The 14,772-nt window shown below is 41.3% G+C and overlaps 24 non-coding genes across 24 annotated transcripts; all 24 read left to right on the forward strand.

The window, feature by feature from the left end:
• Positions 1–554: 554 nt before the first annotated feature.
• LOC141327757 (5S ribosomal RNA) lies at positions 555–673 on the forward strand. The gene has a single exon (XR_012355033.1). It is a non-coding gene; the product is annotated as a 5S ribosomal RNA (ribosomal RNA).
• Positions 674–757: 84 nt separating this feature from the next.
• LOC141327758 (5S ribosomal RNA) lies at positions 758–876 on the forward strand. The gene has a single exon (XR_012355034.1). It is a non-coding gene; the product is annotated as a 5S ribosomal RNA (ribosomal RNA).
• A 753-nt stretch (positions 877–1,629) lies between these two features.
• Positions 1,630–1,748, forward strand: LOC141326778 (5S ribosomal RNA). Its single transcript, XR_012354128.1, has one exon. It is a non-coding gene; the product is annotated as a 5S ribosomal RNA (ribosomal RNA).
• Positions 1,749–1,832: 84 nt separating this feature from the next.
• LOC141327759 (5S ribosomal RNA) lies at positions 1,833–1,951 on the forward strand. The gene has a single exon (XR_012355035.1). It is a non-coding gene; the product is annotated as a 5S ribosomal RNA (ribosomal RNA).
• A 753-nt stretch (positions 1,952–2,704) lies between these two features.
• LOC141327760 (5S ribosomal RNA) lies at positions 2,705–2,823 on the forward strand. The gene has a single exon (XR_012355036.1). It is a non-coding gene; the product is annotated as a 5S ribosomal RNA (ribosomal RNA).
• Positions 2,824–3,576: 753 nt separating this feature from the next.
• LOC141326800 (5S ribosomal RNA) lies at positions 3,577–3,695 on the forward strand. The gene has a single exon (XR_012354149.1). It is a non-coding gene; the product is annotated as a 5S ribosomal RNA (ribosomal RNA).
• A 753-nt stretch (positions 3,696–4,448) lies between these two features.
• Positions 4,449–4,567, forward strand: LOC141327761 (5S ribosomal RNA). Its single transcript, XR_012355037.1, has one exon. It is a non-coding gene; the product is annotated as a 5S ribosomal RNA (ribosomal RNA).
• An 84-nt stretch (positions 4,568–4,651) lies between these two features.
• LOC141327762 (5S ribosomal RNA) lies at positions 4,652–4,770 on the forward strand. Its single transcript, XR_012355038.1, has one exon. It is a non-coding gene; the product is annotated as a 5S ribosomal RNA (ribosomal RNA).
• A 754-nt stretch (positions 4,771–5,524) lies between these two features.
• Positions 5,525–5,643, forward strand: LOC141327763 (5S ribosomal RNA). Its single transcript, XR_012355039.1, has one exon. It is a non-coding gene; the product is annotated as a 5S ribosomal RNA (ribosomal RNA).
• An 84-nt stretch (positions 5,644–5,727) lies between these two features.
• On the forward strand, positions 5,728–5,846 carry LOC141327764 (5S ribosomal RNA). The gene has a single exon (XR_012355040.1). It is a non-coding gene; the product is annotated as a 5S ribosomal RNA (ribosomal RNA).
• A 753-nt stretch (positions 5,847–6,599) lies between these two features.
• On the forward strand, positions 6,600–6,718 carry LOC141327765 (5S ribosomal RNA). Its single transcript, XR_012355041.1, has one exon. It is a non-coding gene; the product is annotated as a 5S ribosomal RNA (ribosomal RNA).
• Positions 6,719–7,472: 754 nt separating this feature from the next.
• Positions 7,473–7,591, forward strand: LOC141327767 (5S ribosomal RNA). Its single transcript, XR_012355043.1, has one exon. It is a non-coding gene; the product is annotated as a 5S ribosomal RNA (ribosomal RNA).
• A 754-nt stretch (positions 7,592–8,345) lies between these two features.
• Positions 8,346–8,464, forward strand: LOC141327768 (5S ribosomal RNA). Its single transcript, XR_012355044.1, has one exon. It is a non-coding gene; the product is annotated as a 5S ribosomal RNA (ribosomal RNA).
• Positions 8,465–8,548: 84 nt separating this feature from the next.
• LOC141327769 (5S ribosomal RNA) lies at positions 8,549–8,667 on the forward strand. The gene has a single exon (XR_012355045.1). It is a non-coding gene; the product is annotated as a 5S ribosomal RNA (ribosomal RNA).
• Positions 8,668–9,420: 753 nt separating this feature from the next.
• On the forward strand, positions 9,421–9,539 carry LOC141327770 (5S ribosomal RNA). The gene has a single exon (XR_012355046.1). It is a non-coding gene; the product is annotated as a 5S ribosomal RNA (ribosomal RNA).
• Positions 9,540–10,292: 753 nt separating this feature from the next.
• LOC141327771 (5S ribosomal RNA) lies at positions 10,293–10,411 on the forward strand. The gene has a single exon (XR_012355047.1). It is a non-coding gene; the product is annotated as a 5S ribosomal RNA (ribosomal RNA).
• A 753-nt stretch (positions 10,412–11,164) lies between these two features.
• On the forward strand, positions 11,165–11,283 carry LOC141326858 (5S ribosomal RNA). Its single transcript, XR_012354204.1, has one exon. It is a non-coding gene; the product is annotated as a 5S ribosomal RNA (ribosomal RNA).
• Positions 11,284–11,367: 84 nt separating this feature from the next.
• On the forward strand, positions 11,368–11,486 carry LOC141326801 (5S ribosomal RNA). The gene has a single exon (XR_012354150.1). It is a non-coding gene; the product is annotated as a 5S ribosomal RNA (ribosomal RNA).
• Positions 11,487–12,239: 753 nt separating this feature from the next.
• LOC141327772 (5S ribosomal RNA) lies at positions 12,240–12,358 on the forward strand. The gene has a single exon (XR_012355048.1). It is a non-coding gene; the product is annotated as a 5S ribosomal RNA (ribosomal RNA).
• Positions 12,359–12,442: 84 nt separating this feature from the next.
• LOC141327773 (5S ribosomal RNA) lies at positions 12,443–12,561 on the forward strand. Its single transcript, XR_012355049.1, has one exon. It is a non-coding gene; the product is annotated as a 5S ribosomal RNA (ribosomal RNA).
• Positions 12,562–13,314: 753 nt separating this feature from the next.
• LOC141326646 (5S ribosomal RNA) lies at positions 13,315–13,433 on the forward strand. The gene has a single exon (XR_012354001.1). It is a non-coding gene; the product is annotated as a 5S ribosomal RNA (ribosomal RNA).
• An 84-nt stretch (positions 13,434–13,517) lies between these two features.
• Positions 13,518–13,636, forward strand: LOC141327774 (5S ribosomal RNA). Its single transcript, XR_012355050.1, has one exon. It is a non-coding gene; the product is annotated as a 5S ribosomal RNA (ribosomal RNA).
• A 753-nt stretch (positions 13,637–14,389) lies between these two features.
• LOC141327775 (5S ribosomal RNA) lies at positions 14,390–14,508 on the forward strand. Its single transcript, XR_012355051.1, has one exon. It is a non-coding gene; the product is annotated as a 5S ribosomal RNA (ribosomal RNA).
• An 84-nt stretch (positions 14,509–14,592) lies between these two features.
• LOC141326667 (5S ribosomal RNA) lies at positions 14,593–14,711 on the forward strand. Its single transcript, XR_012354022.1, has one exon. It is a non-coding gene; the product is annotated as a 5S ribosomal RNA (ribosomal RNA).
• Positions 14,712–14,772: the final 61 nt, after the last annotated feature.

Raw genomic sequence — 14,772 nt, forward strand, 5'->3', positions numbered from 1 at the left:
TTGATTTTTGATTTTGAGTGATTGATTTAAATTGTAGTCAGTCATCGTTTACAGATACTATAAAATAAATAAATAAAACTAAATTCTCTAACAATAAATTTGAATAAAATTCAAAATTAAGTTCTTAAAAGACTTCTCTTATAAAAGTTTATTTTAAAGGTCACATATTTTACACATTCCTGGAGGTTCATTTTAGTTGTTGATGTCCTTAAGAATATACATTTGCAGTATAAGTGCCAAAATCCATCTCAGTATATTTTTACAGCTCCTTTCTTAGGAGCTCTATCAAGTGAAACTTGTAAATAAACCAAATCTATTTAAACCAATCTTCTTTTATGTCTCATTCTTTTAACCACTAGTCATCTCTCACAGTTAAATCTGACCCCATTTTAGTCTTGTAACTCGGCTGATAAGGCCGATTGTTACACTTGGATGGGAGACCGCCTGGGAATACCAGGTGCTGTAAGCTTTTGCCTTTTCTTCACTATTTATATAATATGCTGGCTTTTACGGAGGCTGATCTTTAAATAGCCCACTTTTTAGGAGCAGCCCTCGCTTACGGCCATACCGCGCTGAGAGCGCCCGATCTCGTCTGATCTCGGAAGCTAAGCAGCGTCGGGCCTGCTTAGTACTTGGATGGGAGACCGCCTGGGAATACCAGGTGCTGTAAGCTTTTGCCTTTTCTTCACTATTTATATAATATGCTGGCTTTTACGGAGGCTGATCTTTAAATGGCCCACTTTTTGGAGCAGCCCTCGCTTACGGCCATACCGCGCTGAGAGCGCCCGATCTCGTCTGATCTCGGAAGCTAAGCAGCGTCGGGCCTGCTTAGTACTTGGATGGGAGACCGCCTGGGAATACCAGGTGCTGTAAGCTTTTGCCTTTTCTTCACTATTTATATAATATGCTGGCTTTTAGAAAGACGTGTTTTACCGCTCTATTTATTACAATCATTTAAATGTATTATAGAGTTTTAAGTGTTTTACATGTTTTTTAGGCCATTTTATTACTCTTAACATTTTAAGTGAGTGTGTGTCTTTAAAAAATGGATGGTTGGCCTGCCATGTGACTAGACACATGACAGGAAGCAGGAAGTACAACTGTATAAGAGAGCAGCATGACAAACAAAGGACAGTCACCAAACTGTTGGATTGAGGAGTTGCTAATTTTAGAGCTCACCTTTCCATTCACCACCTGCAAACTTTGGATTACACTTTCTGTGGATTGTATATACACCGTTGGACACTCACATTGGACTTATCAACACACTGGGATTCTTGGACTGTTTTTAGGGTATGGACAAATTAACTGTATTCTTTTAACAGCGTTTACCTCGTTTTATCGTGTTGTTTTAAAGTCTTTTATGTGAACCTTGTAAATAAACCAAATCTATTTAAACCAATCTTCTTTTATGTCTCATTCTTTTAACCACTAGTCATCTCTCACAGTTAAATCTGACCCCATTTTAGTCTTGTAACTCAGCTGATAAGGCCGATTGTTACACTTGGATAGGAGACCGCCTGGGAATACCAGGTGCTGTAAGCTTTTGCCTTTTCTTCACTATTTATATAATATGCTGGCTTTTACGGAGGCTGATCTTTAAATAGCCCACTTTTTGGAGCAGCCCTCGCTTACGGCCATACCGCGCTGAGAGCGCCCGATCTCGTCTGATCTCGGAAGCTAAGCAGCATCGGGCCTGCTTAGTACTTGGATGGGAGACCGCCTGGGAATACCAGGTGCTGTAAGCTTCTGCCTTTTCTTCACTATTTATATAATATGCTGGCTTTTACGGAGGCTGATCTTTAAATGGCCCACTTTTTGGAGCAGTCCTCGCTTACGGCCATACCGCGCTGAGAGCGCCCGATCTCGTCTGATCTCGGAAGCTAAGCAGCGTCGGGCCTGCTTAGTACTTGGATGGGAGACCGCCTGGGAATACCAGGTGCTGTAAGCTTTTGCCTTTTCTTCACTATTTATATAATATGCTGGCTTTTAGAAAGACGTGTTTTACCGCTCTATTTATTACAATCATTTAAATGTATTATAGAGTTTTAAGTGTTTTACATGTTTTTTAGGCCATTTTATTACTCTTAACATTTTAAGTGAGTGTGTGTCTTTAAAAAATGGATGGTTGGCCTGCCATGTGACTAGACACATGACAGGAAGCAGGAAGTACAACTGTATAAGAGAGCAGCATGACAAACAAAGGACAGTCACCAAACTGTTGGATTGAGGAGTTGCTAATTTTAGAGCTCACCTTTCCATTCACCACCTGCAAACTTTGGATTACACTTTCTGTGGATTGTATATACACCGGTGGACACTCACATTGGACTTATCAACACACTGGGATTCTTGGACTGTTTTTAGGGTATGGACAAATGAACTGTATTCTTTTAACAGCGTTTACCTCGTTTTATCGTGTTGTTTTAAAGTCTTTTATGTGAACCTTGTAAATAAACCAAATCTATTTAAACCAATCTTCTTTTATGTCTCATTCTTTTAACCACTAGTCATCTCTCACAGTTAAATCTGACCCCATTTTAGTCTTGTAACTCGGCTGATAAGGCCGATTGTTACACTTGGATGGGAGACCGCCTGGGAATACCAGGTGCTGTAAGCTTTTGCCTTTTCTTCACTATTTATATAATATGCTGGCTTTTACGGAGGCTGATCTTTAAATAGCCCACTTTTTGGAGCAGCCCTCGCTTACGGCCATACCGCGCTGAGAGCGCCCGATCTCGTCTGATCTCGGAAGCTAAGCAGCGTCGGGCCTGCTTAGTACTTGGATGGGAGACCGCCTGGGAATACCAGGTGCTGTAAGCTTTTGCCTTTTCTTCACTATTTATATAATATGCTGGCTTTTAGAAAGACGTGTTTTACCGCTCTATTTATTACAATCATTTAAATGTATTATAGAGTTTTAAGTGTTTTACATGTTTTTTAGGCCATTTTATTACTCTTAACATTTTAAGTGAGTGTGTGTCTTTAAAAAATGGATGGTTGGCCTGCCATGTGACTAGACACATGACAGGAAGCAGGAAGTACAACTGTATAAGAGAGCAGCATGACAAACAAAGGACAGTCACCAAACTGTTGGATTGAGGAGTTGCTAATTTTAGAGCTCACCTTTCCATTCACCACCTGCAAACTTTGGATTACACTTTCTGTGGATTGTATATACACCGGTGGACACTCACATTGGACTTATCAACACACTGGGATTCTTGGACTGTTTTTAGGGTATGGACAAATGAACTGTATTCTTTTAACAGCGTTTACCTCGTTTTATCGTGTTGTTTTAAAGTCTTTTATGTGAACCTTGTAAATAAACCAAATCTATTTAAACCAATCTTCTTTTATGTCTCATTCTTTTAACCACTAGTCATCTCTCACAGTTAAATCTGACCCCATTTTAGTCTTGTAACTCGGCTGATAAGGCCGATTGTTACACTTGGATGGGAGACCGCCTGGGAATACCAGGTGCTGTAAGCTTTTGCCTTTTCTTCACTATTTATATAATATTCTGGCTTTTACGGAGGCTGATCTTTAAATAGCCCACTTTTTGGAGCAGCCCTCGCTTACGGCCATACCGCGCTGAGAGCGCCCGATCTCGTCTGATCTCGGAAGCTAAGCAGCGTCGGGCCTACTTAGTACTTGGATGGGAGACCGCCTGGGAATACCAGGTGCTGTAAGCATTTGCCTTTTCTTCACTATTTATATAATATGCTGGCTTTTAGAAAGACGTGTTTTACCGCTCTATTTATTACAATCATTTAAATGTATTATAGAGTTTTAAGTGTTTTACATGTTTTTTAGGCCATTTTATTACTCTTAACATTTTAAGTGAGTGTGTGTCTTTAAAAAATGGATGGTTGGCCTGCCATGTGACTAGACACATGACAGGAAGCAGGAAGTACAACTGTATAAGAGAGCAGCATGACAAACAAAGGACAGTCACCAAACTGTTGGATTGAGGAGTTGCTAATTTTAGAGCTCACCTTTCCATTCACCACCTGCAAACTTTGGATTACACTTTCTGTGGATTGTATATACACCGGTGGACACTCACATTGGACTTATCAACACACTGGGATTCTTGGACTGTTTTTAGGGTATGGACAAATGAACTGTATTCTTTTAACAGCGTTTACCTCGTTTTATCGTGTTGTTTTAAAGTCTTTTATGTGAACCTTGTAAATAAACCAAATCTATTTAAACCAATCTTCTTTTATGTCTCATTCTTTTAACCACTAGTCATCTCTCACAGTTAAATCTGACCCCATTTTAGTCTTGTAACTCGGCTGATAAGGCCGATTGTTACACTTGGATGGGAGACCGCCTGGGAATACCAGGTGCTGTAAGCTTTTGCCTTTTCTTCACTATTTATATAATATGCTGGCTTTTACGGAGGCTGATCTTTAAATGGCCCACTTTTTGGAGCAGCCCTCGCTTACGGCCATACCGCGCTGAGAGCGCCCGATCTCGTCTGATCTCGGAAGCTAAGCAGCGTCGGGCCTGCTTAGTACTTGGATGGGAGACCGCCTGGGAATACCAGGTGCTGTAAGCTTCTGCCTTTTCTTCACTATTTATATAATATGCTGGCTTTTACGGAGGCTGATCTTTAAATGGCCCACTTTTTGGAGCAGCCCTCGCTTACGGCCATACCGCGCTGAGAGCGCCCGATCTCGTCTGATCTCGGAAGCTAAGCAGCGTCGGGCCTGCTTAGTACTTGGATGGGAGACCGCCTGGGAATACCAGGTGCTGTAAGCTTTTGCCTTTTCTTCACTATTTATATAATATGCTGGCTTTTAGAAAGACGTGTTTTACCGCTCTATTTATTACAATCATTTAAATGTATTATAGAGTTTTAAGTGTTTTACATGTTTTTTAGGCCATTTTATTACTCTTAACATTTTAAGTGAGTGTGTGTCTTTAAAAAATGGATGGTTGGCCTGCCATGTGACTAGACACATGACAGGAAGCAGGAAGTACAACTGTATAAGAGAGCAGCATGACAAACAAAGGACAGTCACCAAACTGTTGGATTGAGGAGTTGCTAATTTTAGAGCTCACCTTTCCATTCACCACCTGCAAACTTTGGATTACACTTTCTGTGGATTGTATATACACCGGTGGACACTCACATTGGACTTATCAACACACTGGGATTCTTGGACTGTTTTTAGGGTATGGACAAATGAACTGTATTCTTTTAACAGCGTTTACCTCGTTTTATCGTGTTGTTTTAAAGTCTTTTATGTGAACCTTGTAAATAAACCAAATCTATTTAAACCAATCTTCTTTTATGTCTCATTCTTTTAACCACTAGTCATCTCTCACAGTTAAATCTGACCCCATTTTAGTCTTGTAACTCGGCTGATAAGGCCGATTGTTACACTTGGATGGGAGACCGCCTGGGAATACCAGGTGCTGTAAGCTTTTGCCTTTTCTTCACTATTTATATAATATGCTGGCTTTTACGGAGGCTGATCTTTAAATAGCCCACTTTTTAGGAGCAGCCCTCGCTTACGGCCATACCGCGCTGAGAGCGCCCGATCTCGTCTGATCTCGGAAGCTAAGCAGCGTCGGGCCTGCTTAGTACTTGGATGGGAGACCGCCTGGGAATACCAGGTGCTGTAAGCTTTTGCCTTTTCTTCACTATTTATATAATATGCTGGCTTTTACGGAGGCTGATCTTTAAATGGCCCACTTTTTGGAGCAGCCCTCGCTTACGGCCATACCGCGCTGAGAGCGCCCGATCTCGTCTGATCTCGGAAGCTAAGCAGCGTCGGGCCTGCTTAGTACTTGGATGGGAGACCGCCTGGGAATACCAGGTGCTGTAAGCTTTTGCCTTTTCTTCACTATTTATATAATATGCTGGCTTTTAGAAAGACGTGTTTTACCGCTCTATTTATTACAATCATTTAAATGTATTATAGAGTTTTAAGTGTTTTACATGTTTTTTAGGCCATTTTATTACTCTTAACATTTTAAGTGAGTGTGTGTCTTTAAAAAATGGATGGTTGGCCTGCCATGTGACTAGACACATGACAGGAAGCAGGAAGTACAACTGTATAAGAGAGCAGCATGACAAACAAAGGACAGTCACCAAACTGTTGGATTGAGGAGTTGCTAATTTTAGAGCTCACCTTTCCATTCACCACCTGCAAACTTTGGATTACACTTTCTGTGGATTGTATATACACCGTTGGACACTCACATTGGACTTATCAACACACTGGGATTCTTGGACTGTTTTTAGGGTATGGACAAATTAACTGTATTCTTTTAACAGCATTTACCTCGTTTTATCGTGTTGTTTTAAAGTCTTTTATGTGAACCTTGTAAATAAACCAAATCTATTTAAACCAATCTTCTTTTATGTCTCATTCTTTTAACCACTAGTCATCTCTCACAGTTAAATCTGACCCCATTTTAGTCTTGTAACTCGGCTGATAAGGCCGATTGTTACACTTGGATGGGAGACCGCCTGGGAATACCAGGTGCTGTAAGCTTTTGCCTTTTCTTCACTATTTATATAATATGCTGGCTTTTACGGAGGCTGATCTTTAAATAGCCCACTTTTTGGAGCAGCCCTCGCTTACGGCCATACCGCGCTGAGAGCGCCCGATCTCGTCTGATCTCGGAAGCTAAGCAGCGTCGGGCCTGCTTAGTACTTGGATGGGAGACCGCCTGGGAATACCAGGTGCTGTAAGCTTTTGCCTTTTCTTCACTATTTATATAATATGCTGGCTTTTAGAAAGACGTGTTTTACCGCTCTATTTATTACAATCATTTAAATGTATTATAGAGTTTTAAGTGTTTTACATGTTTTTTAGGCCATTTTATTACTCTTAACATTTTAAGTGAGTGTGTGTCTTTAAAAAATGGATGGTTGGCCTGCCATGTGACTAGACACATGACAGGAAGCAGGAAGTACAACTGTATAAGAGAGCAGCATGACAAACAAAGGACAGTCACCAAACTGTTGGATTGAGGAGTTGCTAATTTTAGAGCTCACCTTTCCATTCACCACCTGCAAACTTTGGATTACACTTTCTGTGGATTGTATATACACCGGTGGACACTCACATTGGACTTATCAACACACTGGGATTCTTGGACTGTTTTTAGGGTATGGACAAATGAACTGTATTCTTTTAACAGCGTTTACCTCGTTTTATCGTGTTGTTTTAAAGTCTTTTATGTGAACCTTGTAAATAAACCAAATCTATTTAAACCAATCTTCTTTTATGTCTCATTCTTTTAACCACTAGTCATCTCTCACAGTTAAATCTGACCCCATTTTAGTCTTGTAACTCGGCTGATAAGGCCGATTGTTACACTTGGATGGGAGACCGCCTGGGAATACCAGGTGCTGTAAGCTTTTGCCTTTTCTTCACTATTTATATAATATGCTGGCTTTTACGGAGGCTGATCTTTAAATAGCCCACTTTTTAGGAGCAGCCCTCGCTTACGGCCATACCGCGCTGAGAGCGCCCGATCTCGTCTGATCTCGGAAGCTAAGCAGCGTCGGGCCTGCTTAGTACTTGGATGGGAGACCGCCTGGGAATACCAGGTGCTGTAAGCTTTTGCCTTTTCTTCACTATTTATATAATATGCTGGCTTTTAGAAAGACGTGTTTTACCGCTCTATTTATTACAATCATTTAAATGTATTATAGAGTTTTAAGTGTTTTACATGTTTTTTAGGCCATTTTATTACTCTTAACATTTTAAGTGAGTGTGTGTCTTTAAAAAATGGATGGTTGGCCTGCCATGTGACTAGACACATGACAGGAAGCAGGAAGTACAACTGTATAAGAGAGCAGCATGACAAACAAAGGACAGTCACCAAACTGTTGGATTGAGGAGTTGCTAATTTTAGAGCTCACCTTTCCATTCACCACCTGCAAACTTTGGATTACACTTTCTGTGGATTGTATATACACCGGTGGACACTCACATTGGACTTATCAACACACTGGGATTCTTGGACTGTTTTTAGGGTATGGACAAATGAACTGTATTCTTTTAACAGCGTTTACCTCGTTTTATCGTGTTGTTTTAAAGTCTTTTATGTGAACCTTGTAAATAAACCAAATCTATTTAAACCAATCTTCTTTTATGTCTCATTCTTTTAACCACTAGTCATCTCTCACAGTTAAATCTGACCCCATTTTAGTCTTGTAACTCGGCTGATAAGGCCGATTGTTACACTTGGATGGGAGACCGCCTGGGAATACCAGGTGCTGTAAGCTTTTGCCTTTTCTTCACTATTTATATAATATGCTGGCTTTTACGGAGGCTGATCTTTAAATAGCCCACTTTTTAGGAGCAGCCCTCGCTTACGGCCATACCGCGCTGAGAGCGCCCGATCTCGTCTGATCTCGGAAGCTAAGCAGCGTCGGGCCTGCTTAGTACTTGGATGGGAGACCGCCTGGGAATACCAGGTGCTGTAAGCTTTTGCCTTTTCTTCACTATTTATATAATATGCTGGCTTTTACGGAGGCTGATCTTTAAATGGCCCACTTTTTGGAGCAGCCCTCGCTTACGGCCATACCGCGCTGAGAGCGCCCGATCTCGTCTGATCTCGGAAGCTAAGCAGCGTCGGGCCTGCTTAGTACTTGGATGGGAGACCGCCTGGGAATACCAGGTGCTGTAAGCTTTTGCCTTTTCTTCACTATTTATATAATATGCTGGCTTTTAGAAAGACGTGTTTTACCGCTCTATTTATTACAATCATTTAAATGTATTATAGAGTTTTAAGTGTTTTACATGTTTTTTAGGCCATTTTATTACTCTTAACATTTTAAGTGAGTGTGTGTCTTTAAAAAATGGATGGTTGGCCTGCCATGTGACTAGACACATGACAGGAAGCAGGAAGTACAACTGTATAAGAGAGCAGCATGACAAACAAAGGACAGTCACCAAACTGTTGGATTGAGGAGTTGCTAATTTTAGAGCTCACCTTTCCATTCACCACCTGCAAACTTTGGATTACACTTTCTGTGGATTGTATATACACCGTTGGACACTCACATTGGACTTATCAACACACTGGGATTCTTGGACTGTTTTTAGGGTATGGACAAATTAACTGTATTCTTTTAACAGCATTTACCTCGTTTTATCGTGTTGTTTTAAAGTCTTTTATGTGAACCTTGTAAATAAACCAAATCTATTTAAACCAATCTTCTTTTATGTCTCATTCTTTTAACCACTAGTCATCTCTCACAGTTAAATCTGACCCCATTTTAGTCTTGTAACTCGGCTGATAAGGCCGATTGTTACACTTGGATGGGAGACCGCCTGGGAATACCAGGTGCTGTAAGCTTTTGCCTTTTCTTCACTATTTATATAATATGCTGGCTTTTACGGAGGCTGATCTTTAAATAGCCCACTTTTTGGAGCAGCCCTCGCTTACGGCCATACCGCGCTGAGAGCGCCCGATCTCGTCTGATCTCGGAAGCTAAGCAGCGTCGGGCCTGCTTAGTACTTGGATGGGAGACCGCCTGGGAATACCAGGTGCTGTAAGCTTTTGCCTTTTCTTCACTATTTATATAATATGCTGGCTTTTAGAAAGACGTGTTTTACCGCTCTATTTATTACAATCATTTAAATGTATTATAGAGTTTTAAGTGTTTTACATGTTTTTTAGGCCATTTTATTACTCTTAACATTTTAAGTGAGTGTGTGTCTTTAAAAAATGGATGGTTGGCCTGCCATGTGACTAGACACATGACAGGAAGCAGGAAGTACAACTGTATAAGAGAGCAGCATGACAAACAAAGGACAGTCACCAAACTGTTGGATTGAGGAGTTGCTAATTTTAGAGCTCACCTTTCCATTCACCACCTGCAAACTTTGGATTACACTTTCTGTGGATTGTATATACACCGTTGGACACTCACATTGGACTTATCAACACACTGGGATTCTTGGACTGTTTTTAGGGTATGGACAAATTAACTGTATTCTTTTAACAGCATTTACCTCGTTTTATCGTGTTGTTTTAAAGTCTTTTATGTGAACCTTGTAAATAAACCAAATCTATTTAAACCAATCTTCTTTTATGTCTCATTCTTTTAACCACTAGTCATCTCTCACAGTTAAATCTGACCCCATTTTAGTCTTGTAACTCGGCTGATAAGGCCGATTGTTACACTTGGATGGGAGACCGCCTGGGAATACCAGGTGCTGTAAGCTTCTGCCTTTTCTTCACTATTTATATAATATGCTGGCTTTTACGGAGGCTGATCTTTAAATGGCCCACTTTTTGGAGCAGTCCTCGCTTACGGCCATACCGCGCTGAGAGCGCCCGATCTCGTCTGATCTCGGAAGCTAAGCAGCGTCGGGCCTGCTTAGTACTTGGATGGGAGACCGCCTGGGAATACCAGGTGCTGTAAGCTTTTGCCTTTTCTTCACTATTTATATAATATGCTGGCTTTTAGAAAGACGTGTTTTACCGCTCTATTTATTACAATCATTTAAATGTATTATAGAGTTTTAAGTGTTTTACATGTTTTTTAGGCCATTTTATTACTCTTAACATTTTAAGTGAGTGTGTGTCTTTAAAAAATGGATGGTTGGCCTGCCATGTGACTAGACACATGACAGGAAGCAGGAAGTACAACTGTATAAGAGAGCAGCATGACAAACAAAGGACAGTCACCAAACTGTTGGATTGAGGAGTTGCTAATTTTAGAGCTCACCTTTCCATTCACCACCTGCAAACTTTGGATTACACTTTCTGTGGATTGTATATACACCGGTGGACACTCACATTGGACTTATCAACACACTGGGATTCTTGGACTGTTTTTAGGGTATGGACAAATGAACTGTATTCTTTTAACAGCGTTTACCTCGTTTTATCGTGTTGTTTTAAAGTCTTTTATGTGAACCTTGTAAATAAACCAAATCTATTTAAACCAATCTTCTTTTATGTCTCATTCTTTTAACCACTAGTCATCTCTCACAGTTAAATCTGACCCCATTTTAGTCTTGTAACTCGGCTGATAAGGCCGATTGTTACACTTGGATGGGAGACCGCCTGGGAATACCAGGTGCTGTAAGCTTTTGCCTTTTCTTCACTATTTATATAATATGCTGGCTTTTACGGAGGCTGATCTTTAAATAGCCCACTTTTTGGAGCAGCCCTCGCTTACGGCCATACCGCGCTGAGAGCGCCCAATCTCGTCTGATCTCGGAAGCTAAGCAGCGTCGGGCCTGCTTAGTACTTGGATGGGAGACCGCCCGGGAATACCAGGTGCTGTAAGCTTTTGCCTTTTCTTCACTATTTATATAATATGCTGGCTTTTACGGAGGCTGATCTTTAAATAGCCCACTTTTTGGAGCAGCCCTCGCTTACGGCCATACCGCGCTGAGAGCGCCCGATCTCGTCTGATCTCGGAAGCTAAGCAGCGTCGGGCCTACTTAGTACTTGGATGGGAGACCGCCTGGGAATACCAGGTGCTGTAAGCATTTGCCTTTTCTTCACTATTTATATAATATGCTGGCTTTTAGAAAGACGTGTTTTACCGCTCTATTTATTACAATCATTTAAATGTATTATAGAGTTTTAAGTGTTTTACATGTTTTTTAGGCCATTTTATTACTCTTAACATTCTAAGTGAGTGTGTGTCTTTAAAAAATGGATGGTTGGCCTGCCATGTGACTAGACACATGACAGGAAGCAGGAAGTACAACTGTATAAGAGAGCAGCATGACAAACAAAGGACAGTCACCAAACTGTTGGATTGAGGAGTTGCTAATTTTAGAGCTCACCTTTCCATTCACCACCTGCAAACTTTGGATTACACTTTCTGTGGATTGTATATACACCGGTGGACACTCACATTGGACTTATCAACACACTGGGATTCTTGGACTGTTTTTAGGGTATGGACAAATGAACTGTATTCTTTTAACAGCGTTTACCTCGTTTTATCGTGTTGTTTTAAAGTCTTTTATGTGAACCTTGTAAATAAACCAAATCTATTTAAACCAATCTTCTTTTATGTCTCATTCTTTTAACCACTAGTCATCTCTCACAGTTAAATCTGACCCCATTTTAGTCTTGTAACTCGGCTGATAAGGCCGATTGTTACACTTGGATGGGAGACCGCCTGGGAATACCAGGTGCTGTAAGCTTTTGCCTTTTCTTCACTATTTATATAATATGCTGGCTTTTACGGAGGCTGATCTTTAAATGGCCCACTTTTTGGAGCAGCCCTCGCTTACGGCCATACCGCGCTGAGAGCGCCCGATCTCGTCTGATCTCGGAAGCTAAGCAGCGTCGGGCCTGCTTAGTACTTGGATGGGAGACCGCCTGGGAATACCAGGTGCTGTAAGCTTCTGCCTTTTCTTCACTATTTATATAATATGCTGGCTTTTACGGAGGCTGATCTTTAAATGGCCCACTTTTTGGAGCAGCCCTCGCTTACGGCCATACCGCGCTGAGAGCGCCCGATCTCGTCTGATCTCGGAAGCTAAGCAGCGTCGGGCCTGCTTAGTACTTGGATGGGAGACCGCCTGGGAATACCAGGTGCTGTAAGCTTTTGCCTTTTCTTCACTATTTATATAATATGCTGGCTTTTAGAAAGACGTGTTTTACCGCTCTATTTATTACAATCATTTAAATGTATTATAGAGTTTTAAGTGTTTTACATGTTTTTTAGGCCATTTTATTACTCTTAACATTTTAAGTGAGTGTGTGTCTTTAAAAAATGTATGGTTGGCCTGCCATGTGACTAGACACATGACAGGAAGCAGGAAGTACAACTGTATAAGAGAGCAGCATGACAAACAAAGGACAGTCACCAAACTGTTGGATTGAGGAGTTGCTAATTTTAGAGCTCACCTTTCCATTCACCACCTGCAAACTTTGGATTACACTTTCTGTGGATTGTATATACACCGGTGGACACTCACATTGGACTTATCAACACACTGGGATTCTTGGACTGTTTTTAGGGTATGGACAAATGAACTGTATTCTTTTAACAGCGTTTACCTCGTTTTATCGTGTTGTTTTAAAGTCTTTTATGTGAACCTTGTAAATAAACCAAATCTATTTAAACCAATCTTCTTTTATGTCTCATTCTTTTAACCACTAGTCATCTCTCACAGTTAAATCTGACCCCATTTTAGTCTTGTAACTCGGCTGATAAGGCCGATTGTTACACTTGGATGGGAGACCGCCTGGGAATACCAGGTGCTGTAAGCTTTTGCCTTTTCTTCACTATTTATATAATATGCTGGCTTTTACGGAGGCTGATCTTTAAATAGCCCACTTTTTGGAGCAGCCCTCGCTTACGGCCATACCGCGCTGAGAGCGCCCGATCTCGTCTGATCTCGGAAGCTAAGCAGCGTCGGGCCTGCTTAGTACTTGGATGGGAGACCGCCCGGGAATACCAGGTGCTGTAAGCTTTTGCCTTTTCTTCACTATTTATATAATATGCTGGCTTTTACGGAGGCTAATCTTTAAATAGCCCACTTTTTGGAGCAGCCCTCGCTTACGGCCATACCGCGCTGAGAGCGCCCGATCTCGTCTGATCTCGGAAGCTAAGCAGCGTCGGGCCTGCTTAGTACTTGGATGGGAGACCGCCTGGGAATACCAGGTGCTGTAAGCTTTTGCCTTTTCTTCACTATTTATATAATATGCTGGCTTTTAGAAAGACGTGTTTTACCGCTCTATTTATTACAATCATTTAAATGTATTATAGAGTATTAAGTGTTTTACATGTTTTTTAGGCCATTTTATTACTCTTAACATTTTAAGTGAGTGTGTGTCTTTAAAAAATGGATGGTTGGCCTGCCATGTGACTAGACACATGACAGGAAGCAGGAAGTACAACTGTATAAGAGAGCAGCATGACAAACAAAGGACAGTCACCAAACTGTTGGATTGAGGAGTTGCTAATTTTAGAGCTCACCTTTCAATTCACCACCTGCAAACTTTGGATTATACTTTCTGTGGATTGTATATACACCGGTGGACACTCACATTGGACTTATCAACACACTGGGATTCTTGGACTGTTTTTAGGGTATGGACAAATTAACTGTATCCTTTTAACAGCGTTTACCTCGTTTTATCGTGTTGTTTTAAAGTCTTTTATGTGAACCTTGTAAATAAACCAAATCTATTTAAACCAATCTTCTTTTATGTCTCATTCTTTTAACCACTAGTCATCTCTCACAGTTAAATCTGACCCCATTTTAGTCTTGTAACTCGGCTGATAAGGCCGATTGTTACACTTGGATGGGAGACCGCCTGTGAATACCAGGTGCTGTAAGCTTTTGCCTTTTCTTCACTATTTATATAATATGCTGGCTTTTACGGAGGCTGATCTTTAAATAGCCCACTTTTTGGAGCAGCCCTCGCTTACGGCCATACCGCGCTGAGAGCGCCCGATCTCGTCTGATCTCGGAAGCTAAGCAGCGTCGGGCCTGCTTAGTACTTGGATGGGAGACCGCCTGGGAATACCAGGTGCTGTAAGCTTCTGCCTTTTCTTCACTATTTATATAATATGCTGGCTTTTACGGAGGCTGATCTTTAAATGGCCCACTTTTTGGAGCAGCCCTCGCTTACGGCCATACCGCGCTGAGAGCGCCCGATCTCTTCTGATCTCGGAAGCTAAGCAGCGTCGGGCCTGCTTAGTACTTGGATGGGAGACCGCCTGGGAATACCAGGTGCTGTAAGCTTTTGCCTTTTCTTCACTATTTATATAATATGCTGGCTTTTAGAAAGACGTGTTTTACCGCT

The sequence above is a fragment of the Garra rufa genome, chromosome 2 (genome assembly GCF_049309525.1).
Source record: "Garra rufa chromosome 2, GarRuf1.0, whole genome shotgun sequence".
In the NCBI taxonomy this organism is placed as follows: domain Eukaryota; kingdom Metazoa; phylum Chordata; class Actinopteri; order Cypriniformes; family Cyprinidae; genus Garra; species Garra rufa.